Source organism: Phalacrocorax aristotelis, chromosome 2, assembly GCF_949628215.1.
Source record: "Phalacrocorax aristotelis chromosome 2, bGulAri2.1, whole genome shotgun sequence".
NCBI lineage: Eukaryota > Metazoa > Chordata > Aves > Suliformes > Phalacrocoracidae > Phalacrocorax > Phalacrocorax aristotelis.
In genome coordinates this window covers 101,513,610-101,523,646 of record NC_134277.1, presented here as the reverse complement: position 1 = coordinate 101,523,646, position 10,037 = coordinate 101,513,610, and the positions used below count along the sequence as shown (strand labels likewise).

At 47.2% G+C, this 10,037-nt stretch overlaps 1 protein-coding gene across 4 annotated transcripts in view; it reads left to right on the top strand.

The window, feature by feature from the left end:
* The first annotated feature begins 2,605 nt into the window (after window positions 1-2,605).
* STX17 (syntaxin 17) overlaps window positions 2,606-10,037 on the top strand; it is a 41,481-nt gene continuing 34,049 nt past the window's right edge. Inside the window, exon 1 of one of the 4 annotated variants that reach the window (XM_075084525.1) lies at window positions 2,606-2,796. The gene's annotated coding sequence lies outside the window, so the exon portion shown is untranslated. Of the gene's footprint in view, window positions 2,797-2,833; window positions 2,957-3,084; window positions 3,214-4,530; window positions 4,602-10,037 lie in introns of those variants that run through there. The other 3 variants (XM_075084523.1, XM_075084524.1, XM_075084526.1) reach the window with 3 other exon arrangements.

The window sequence follows — 10,037 nt, the reverse complement described above, 5'->3', positions numbered from 1 at the left end:
TATGACAAAAGTACCTCTTCACCTGCCTCAGATTGTGCTGATCTCATATTAAGTATCTCATATTAATGCACATTTTCCACACCTTTCATAACTTTCTTCTGGACTCTTTCCAATATTTAACATCCCTTTGAAGTGTAAATGCCCAAACCAAATGCATAATTTCAATAAGGGTTTCATCAGTGCTTATAAACGGGTAATATCCACTCCAGTTGTATTTGATGTTCCTCTGTTCTTGCTTCAGAGTATTAGTTTGCAAAAGCTTTGTTCTGGGAGCTCATGTTCAGTTGCTTATGCACCATAGCGTCCAGGTCCTCTTTAGCGTTGCCTCATGCCATTTGCTCTCCCTCAGATTCCAAATGAAGCTTTGAGGCTTTCATTTGAATGTATAACCTCCAATTTGACTGTCTTCAGAGGAGTATTTTTACAAGTGAGAGGATCTTACAAAGCAATTCAAAGGAGTTTAAGTGACTTGCCCGTATCTTTACAACAGTGAAGCAGTAATTTGGTATTTTTGTCTAGGTCATTTCTAATAGTATCAGGCCATGAATAACACCACCCAAAAAGACAACCTTATGGAAAATCTTCACTTAAGATTACTTCACTTGAGAACAGTCAGCTGAATCACTTGTTATGAACTATGCAGGATTTGTATTCCACGTTGTATTTATGAGAATAGCATACTGTTCTACCTCAGATGGAAGCTATTCCATCAACATTATGAGCTTCATCAACTGTCATGGTTCTGGCTGCGATAGTGTTAATTTTCTTCACTGTAGCTGGTATAGTGCCATGTTTTGGATTTAGTATTAGAATAACGCTGAGGACACATTGATCTTTTAGTTGTTGCTGGGTAGTGCTTGTACCAGTCAAAGACTTTTCAGCTTCCTATGCTCGGCCAGGTGCACAAGAAGCCATGAGGGGAGGGGACACAGCCAGGACAGCTGATCCAAACTGGCCAAAGGGATATTCCATATCAGAAGACGTCATTCCCAGTATATTAAATGGGGGGAGTTGGCCAGGGGAAGCAGCGATCGTGGCTTGGGGACTGGCGGCATCAGTCAGCAGGTGGTGAGAAGCTGCATCACTTTTTTCCCCCCCCGGGTTTTGCCTCTCTCTCTCTCTCTCTCTTGTTTTTTTCCTTTTCATTATTATTATTACTATTACTATTATTATTACTACTACTATTTTACTTTAATTATTAAACTGTTCTTATCTCAACCCACGAGTTTTCTTACTTTTGCTCTTCTGATTCTCTCCCCATCCCAGTGGGGTCGGGGGAGTGAGTGAGCAGCTGTGTGGGGCTTAGTTGTTGATTAGGGCTAAACCACAACATCAGCCAAATTTAAATTCAAATGCATTTAACCAAATCATTTTCATGAAAGTCTACTGACTGGCATTTAATTGTTGGCATTTAATGACTGTATCCCAGGTCAGCACTTCCACGATTCTGTCCCTTATCCATGTCAAACTGGCTGTGCTAGGCTAGTCTGTGTCATCCTCTTCACCGTTTCTTAAACAGATGTTCAGCCTAAGCTTTTATTTAGTACTCTGGCATTCCCCAGTACTCCATTGCCATTTCAGCAGCTGTATTGTCAGCAACAGAACTAATGAAGACATTGGATCCTATGGATTTGGATCCTTTAGCCCCTAAATAACCTTAATTACAGTAACTACAATTTATTCTCCATTTGCCCTATGAAAATCCCATCTAGCAGTCTGGAACGATGTATATGCAGAGCGGATGGCTAATATATATACACTGATTGTCTGGCTGATTGATGCTAACAAGAATGTGTAAAGCTGACTTTCTCGCTTGCTGTTCCCTTTCAGGAAACAAATTTAGGTTTATTTCCTCAGTGACATATCAATTTCCACAAAACTTACAGGAGTGTAATGACTTTCTCCAAATCAGACCAGAACCGGCCAAAAGGGCAGGCAGCTGGACAGATAACATAAATCTTGTCCAGAACAGCAAAATCAGCTTAAATTCATCTTGATACTGCGGAGATCTTCTTAAGTCTGTTTTATTAATGCTGTTGTAGTTCAGCTAAAATGCATTCCATTTTAATAGTGGCATAACACAGCTGCTCTCCAGATATTGCCAGGTAGCCAGATAGTTTTTCACCGCTATTCAGAGGTGGTAAACCAACCAGAAGTGATACCAGGCTGCCCTCAGAGGTTTTGCTCTGCCTGTCCTCCAGGGGCCGGCATGCCTGCTGGGAGCAGGTGCTCTGCCAGCCAGAGGCTGCCATGTTGGGAGAGAATCCAATGACCAGTGTCACAGACAAACAGGTTATGCTTATTTTTGAAATACAGGTCAGAAATATTTCCTAGATACCTATTTTCTGAATGCTGTTAGAAACAGTGAAGGTTAGTGAGGGGAGAAAGGAGCCTCACTGCCATGGCCTGGTTGGCGTTTGTCCCCTACAAATCCATGCTCTGTATCCCCAGGGTCCCGCCTGGGAATTTGGTACTACCTAAATTACCTGTCAAAGCAAGCTGGTAGTGGGGGATTTGAGAAAGGTTATTAAAATGATGGCGGGAACCTTTGTTTCTCTTTTAGAAGAAGAAATTCAACTTTTCTCTCCGCAAGAGCCCTTACCCCAGACGCCCGGTGCTCCCCCCCTGCCCCGGCCAGGGCAGCTGTTGCTGCTGCTGCTGCTGCTGCAGCTGCTGCTGCTGCTGCTTCTTCTTCTTCTTCTCCTCCTCCTCCTCCTCCTCCTCCTCCGTCCCGGTTCCTTCCCGCCCCCGACCCACCGTCCCGCGCGGAGGGGTACGGAGGGAAATAAACATGAGGTAAACCGCCCCGAGGGCGGCGAAGGGGGTGTGTGGCGGGCGGGGGCTGGGCCGCGTCCCGCCGAGGGGGAGCCGTGCGCGCTGCCTCCCGCCCAGCGTCCCGGGGCCGCCGCTGGCCGCCCTCCTCGGCTCGGCTGGGCCCGGCCACAGCCGCCATATGGTGAGGGGCGGCGGGCAGTGGTGGGGGGTGGCTGGGCACGGCCGGAGCCGGCGGTCGCGGAGGGAGGGGGCAGCGGCTGCCCCGGCGGCGCGCTGGCAGGGCGGGCGGCAAGGCCGGGGCGGACGCCGGGCCCCCAGCGGCGGCGGCCCCGCTGCTTTCGTTTTCGCTTCCCGCGGCGGGGAGGCAACAACGCCGGGCCGTGGCCTGGCGGGACCCCGGCGTTCCCTGGGCTTGGTTCCTGCGGACGTGGCCGGCCGGTAGGAGCCCGCAAGCACGGCCGGAGGCGGGGAGCGGAGCGCCGGGTTCCCCCCCTCCCCTGGGACCCTCAGCAGTCACTGCCCCTCAGCAGTCACTGCCCCTCAGCAGTCACTGCCCCTCAGCGAGGGCCGCGGCGGGCAGCGGGGCCGCCGCCCGGACTCACCTGGGCCTTGCGGGCCGCCGCCGTAGGCCGGGCCCTGCTGCCGCTGGCAGGCCCGCGCCCCTCGGCCACCCCGCTCCCGGTGCCCGGGGCTGGCTGGCGCGGCGGAGGGGCTTGTCCCCACGGTGAGGGCGGTTTCCTCCCCGTCCCGCGGGCGGGTGCCCGAGGCTGGAGGGGCTGGGGTGCCCCTGCCTTTTGGATGCCCCCGGGAGCGGCTGGGCCCGGAGGTCCTTCGCGGCAGGCGGAGGTCGGGCGGCGGGGCGGCACGGAGTGACTTGCGGGCGGGGAGCGGAGCTGAACCAGGGCTTGTCACATCGGCTTGGGTTCAGGAGAAAAAAAAAGAGGAAAAGCAGAGCGTGACATGTTTTAGTCCTGCGTTCCCCAAACTTTTAAAAGCATAATTCAGGGAAAAGAAACTGGTGTGGTCCACTCGAAGCCTTGATCTAGGATATACAACCTTTCTTTATGCTTCTACTCTCTGCATGCGCTGCTTGCCTTTCAGGGGTGCGATACAGGGAGCGCACACCCCAGTAACCTCTTGGCTGCTGGGGTGAGACCAGAGGCATGGTTCATTAATATAGAAAAATCCGTATGAGGGCTCTGAATGAAGGCTGAACTATGTTGCGGCCATGTATTGCAGGTGTCTGTCCACTGCAAACTCACTCTACCGGTTCAGCTCTGTTCAAAAAATGTTGACGTGTTAGTCAATCAGGTATTTTCTGCCCTTCTGCAGCTGGCTTAAACATGTAAAACCAATACAAAATGCCTTCCTTCTGCTCTGATATCTCAAAATGCAGTCAGGCACCCTTGCTGTGTCTGGATCAAGTTTGCTGTGCCAGGTGATCCACAAGCACACAGATCTACTAGGATCCACAGCCCCTTACATAGAGCTGCTATTTCTGGTTGTTCTGAGGGGGATCCCACGTGTGCAGCTCTTTATCCCACTAGGTAGTTTCATGTCACTTTGTGAACACGCTGTGGCTGGTGAAAATGCTTATTTTCAGACTGCCAAAGCTATTTTCTTTTGGTTCCTTCTACAGCCAAAGGAGAAACGTGTGATTGAGACCCAAAGTACAATGTGGCGGTAGCCCGCCACAGGAGCACGTTCCTCACTAACTACAGACCTCAGCCAAGTGAGCAATAGTGAATACTCTTTGTCACTGAAATTCTGGGGCCAGTAGGACTCTAAGAAGAAGTGGTTCAGGTCACCTTAGTGAGAAAGGTGTTGTAAGTCTCTGTATTCTAATTTATTTTATTTACATTGAGAAAACAAAAATGCTTTTTGGCCTTACAGCCCTTAAAAACAGCCATCTAAGCTGGAAGTACTTTTTCTAGTGGCAGTGGCTGTCTAAAGTATTATAAGTGAAACAAAATCAAATGGGAGTGTTACACTGCATTGCCCTGGGCAGGCAGAACTGTTCAGGTTTATTCTGCGTTTTTCCTACCATATTTGAATGGAGAACACTAGGCAGTTTAACAGAAGTTCTTGACCATTACATTTGATGTGTATTAACAGCATTTACTGAAATTTATAATACAAGTCACAAGTATGTTACCATACATAGGAAGAATTTTACTTCTGATTGACTGCAACTATGTGACTACATACTTTCAATGCACCGCAACAAAGTAAGTGGAGATTTTGTGTTAGCATCAGAATTACATTCACACTTTCACCATTTGGAATCGGATGCCTTAAGATTCTTTTACCTCTTACAGTTATTTGATTTAAACAGTGAAATAAGATTAGCAGGACTGGTGGGAGATGTGGTGGTCTGGGCCACCTTGGGCTTAGCAACCATTGTATGATCGAGTTCTCGATTCTTGGTGAAGTAAGGAGGGGGGTCAGCAAAACCACTGCCATGGACTTCCGGAGGGCAGACTTTGGCCTGTGCAGGGTACTGGTTGGGAGAGACCTTTGGGAAGCAGTCCTGAAGGGCAAAGGGGTCCAGGAAGGCTGGGCTTTCTTCAAGAAGGAAGTCTTAAAGGCGCAGGAGCAGCCTGTCCCTATGTGCTGTGAGACGAACCGGTGAGGAAGACAACCGGCATATCTGAACAGGGATTTTTTGCCTGAGACTCAGGAGAAAAAGGAGAGTTTACCACTTCTGGAAGAAGGGGCAGGCAACTCAAGAAGAGTACAGGGATCTTGTTAGGTCATGAAGAGAAAAAATGAGAAAGGCAAAAGCCCATCTAGGCCACTGTTGTAAGGGGTAACAAAAAATGTTTTCACAAATACATTAACAACAAAAACAGGGCCAAGGAGAATCTCCATCCTCTGTTGGATGCAGGGGGGAACATTGCCACTGAGGACAAGGAAAAGGCTGAGGTATTTGAGCCAAAGAAGGCATTAGTCTTTAATAGCCATACCAGTTATCCCCAGGGTATTCAGCCCCCTGAGCTGGAAGGCAGGGGAAGAGAGCAGCATAAACCCCCCATAATCCAGGAAGAAGCAGTTTATGACCTGCTGAGCCACCTGGACCCTCACAAGTCTCTGGGGCAGATGGGATCCATGTGAGAGTACTGAGGGAGCTGGTGGAAGAGCTTGCCAAGCTACTCTCCATCATTTATCAGCAGACCTAGTTAACAGGGCAGGTCCCAGATGACTGGAGGCTTGCCAATGTCTACAAGAAGAGCCTGAAGGAGGATCCAGGGTACTACAGGCCTATCATCTTGACCTCGGTACTGGGGAAGATTATGGAGTGGTTCGTCTTGAGTGAGCTCACCAGGCATGTGCAGGACAACCAGGGGATCAGGCCCAGCCAGCATGGCTTCATGAAAGGCAGGTCCTGCCTGACCAACCTCATCTCCTCCTATGACAGGGTGACCTGCCTAGTGGGTGAGCAAAAGACTGTGGATGTTGTCTACCTGGACTTCAGTAAAGCCTTTGACACTGTCTCCCATAGCGTCCTCCTAGAGAAGCTGGCAGCTCAGGGCTTGGACAGGTGTACTCTTTGCTGGGTAAAACACTGCCTGGATGGCCAAAGCCCAGAGAGCTGTGGTGAACGGAGCTAAATCCAGTTGGCGGCTGGTCACAAGCGGGGCTCCCCAGGGCTCAGTGTTGGGGCCAGTCTTGTTTAATATTTTTATCAACGATCTGGATGAGGGGATCGAGTGTGCCCTCAGTAAGTTTGCAGATGACACCAACTTGTGTGGGAGTGTTGATCTGTTCAGGTGTAGGAAGGCTCTGCAGAGGGACCTGGACAGGCTGGATCGATGGGCGGAGACCAACTGTATGAGGTTTAACAAGGCCAAGTGCCGGGTCCTGCACTTGGGTCACAACAACCCCATGCAACGCTCCAGGCTTGGGGAAGAGTAGCTGGGAAACTGCCCGGCAGAGAAGGACCTGGGGGTGCTGGCTGACAGCCGGCTGAACATGAGCCAGCAGTGTGCCCAGGTGGGCAAGAAGGCCAACAGCATCCTGGCTTGTATCAGGAATAGTGTGGCCAGCAGGAGCAGGGAAGTGATTGTGCCCCTGTACTCGACACTGGGTGAGGCCACACCTTGACTTGATGATCCTAGAGGTCTTTTCCAACCTTAATGATTCTATGATTCTGTGAATACTGTGTTCAGTTTTGGGCCCCTCAATTCAAGACAGACATTGAGGTGCTGCAGCGTGTCCAAAGAAGCGTAACAAAGCTGGTGAAGTGTCTGGAGAACGGACTGAGGCAACTGTAGTTGTTTAGTCTGGAGAAAAGGAAGCTGAGGGGAGACCTTATTCTCTACAGCTACCTGAAAGGAGGTTGTAGTGAGGTGGGTATTGGTCTTTTCTCCCAAGTAACAAGTGATAGAATAAGAGGAAATTGCCTCAAGTTGTGCCAGGGGAGGTTTAGATTGGATATTAGGAAAAATTTCTTTACTGAAAGAGTGGTCAGGCACTGGGACAAGCTGCCCGGAGAGGTGGTGGAGGCACCATCTCTGGAGGCATTCAAAAAACCATGCTGATGTGGCATGGTGGTCTTGGGTTGACAGTTGGGCTTGATGACCTTAGATGTCTTTTCCAACTATAATGATTCTATGTGCTAGTTGGACCTTTAAAAGCTGAAAGAGGAAGTGATCTGTTTTTAAAAAATGTTGTTTGCTTTGCATACCCATTTATTTGGTAGAGCAAAGATCAAACCAGTGGAACTCCTCAGATTCATTTGCTCTGTGGCTTACAAAGAACAGTATGTGGACTAATCCTTTTTGGAAGATACACTGAAATAATTTCAGGGACGTGAGGTGAACAAACTGGGTAAGGAATTTTTCCCTCTCTTGGGTAGTAAGATTCATAGATTATTTTCATATTAAGTGCAGATATCAAGTTAATGGTATTCTTTTATGCTAATTTTACTTCACAATTACAATTTCAGTTTGGGGCCAGTCTCCAGAAAACATAAATATTAAGAAGGGAGATACATATAATTTTTGTCGCCATCCAATACTTTGATAATACTGCTATAGTATGCTTTGGATACGCCTTCTTTTCTGTTAACACAGTTGACTGAAAATTATTCTGCATCTGGGTTTTGATCACTTCTGGATAAGTGTTACTTCTGTCACTGAAATATAATTGAATTTTGGTGCATGAATTTTGAAAGTTAAATTGAAAGTATTTTACTTAGACGATAACCCCTAACAGGCCTGTAGCATCAGCATTTGAAAAGACAAGATTCTATAATTTCTTTGTTTATCAAAATATCTTGCACAGTGAATATAATAAAGGACAGTTAATTACAAATGGGTTTATCTAAATTTTTAAATTACTGATTTAATGATTGGTATTCTCTTGGGCTTTTCTGCTCAAACCTGAATGTATTTTAGAGAATCAGAGCCGTGTATTCCACTCTCAGAGAACCTGAGATTTTGTTGTGCTTGGAACTTGGTAAATGCCTAGGAAGGACTGCCCAAGCCCCTGTTCAAGTGACAGTCACAGAACATAGAATCTCCAGTTGGAAGGTACCCATAAGGATTGTCCTGTACTGAAACAATCAGAAAGAGAAGATGGTGGGTCAGACAACCTCATGGTGTCTGAATGGCATCCTCTGAGAAAAGTTCAGAACTTGTGCAGGCTCCTGTACGTGCTGGCTGCAGTTCAGATCCAAGGACAGAGGGAGAATTACCTTCTTAAGAAGCTGAAGTTGAGAGCAGTGGTTTTTACTTGCCCGAGGAGGGTGATTGGTAGGCTAGACAGGACTGCTACTTGGAGGGATCTTGATGGGATGGAGAAATGGGCTGACAAGAACCTCATAAATTCCAGCAAAGGCAATGAGAAAGCTCTGCATCTTGGATGGAATAGCCCAACGACCACTACAGGCTGGAGGAAGACTTGATGGAGAGCAACATTGCAGAATGGGACCTGAGTGTCCTGGTGGACCACATGTTGAGTATGAGTCTGTGCTGTTGCAGCAAAGGACAACCGCTTTGTGGTCCCTTTTAGTAACCATGGCTGAGGGACAGCAGGTCAAAATAGTGAGCCTTCCCCTCTGTTTGGTACTTGTGAGACTAGCAAGGAGGTTGAGGACTGGAGCACATGGTATTCAAGGAGGAACTGAGAGAGGTGGGTTTGTTCAGCCTTGAGAAGCTGAAGGAAGGGGAGATCTTGCTGCTCTGTGTGTGAAGATACAAAGCCAGACTCCTCTTGGAGGTGCCTGACAATGGGGTGAGAGGCAATGGACACAAGCTGGTTTAGCTAGAGCAAAGGTCTTCTTGGTTTTGTTTGTTTTTAACCTGGAGAATGGTCAAAGGCTGAAGGAGAAGTCTAGTGAGTGTGTGGAGCATCCATTCGTGGAGGTGTTAGAACTTGACTGAACAAGGGCCTGTGCAACCACAGCTTGATTCAGCTTGTGCTGGATGCTGTATGAAAACCTCTCCCAGCCTAAACTGTCCTGTTATTCTGTGATTACTCAAAAAACAAGCATTATAGCTTTGGAAATTAATTGTTGAAGTTATGCTTAGGAAAACACAAACCCGATAAAGTATGCAAGAAACCTTAAATATCCTTGAAATTGCATCTGGAATGAACATACGGTCATCACAAAAACTTGTAATGCTAATTTTATTTACCATATTATATAAACTTCAAAAAAAACCAGTAAGACCATGCATATTTTCTTATTGGTAATTTATGGCTTAGAATTAGTGTTACAAAAGCTACTATACTGTTTGAGATAACATTAAGCAGGAGACCTGATGAGAATGTAAGGAGTTTTTATATTTCTTTCTTAGTTTCTCACACTTACTGTGCAGTGAATTTTAGGCAGCAGTGCCTTAAAGAGACTTGCAGACACTGTCATGAAAGCTATTTTACCATCTGGGAGTTTTGAAGGAGAAGAAAATTATTATCCAGAGTCCTGCATGCAGCCAAATCTTTGAATTTAACTGTTGCTCATTCAGATTACCTACTCAGGACATGCGGCAGTTGGTTACATTAACTCCACTTTCACAGTGGTCAGGTTTATAAGTAATCTAAACTGTCAGCTTTGAGTCTTACCAATCTCTAGATGTCATTAAAGGTTAAGGACAAAATTATGATGGATTTAGCTTAGTCTCTGCTGTATTTGTTCTAAGACAGAATGGGCTGTGGGTTTCTCTAAGTTCACGTTGCATGATAAGTTTGAAGACTTGATGTCATCACTTCTTCAAGATGATTCAGTATTAAAGAAAAGCATGATATGGCTACTAAAT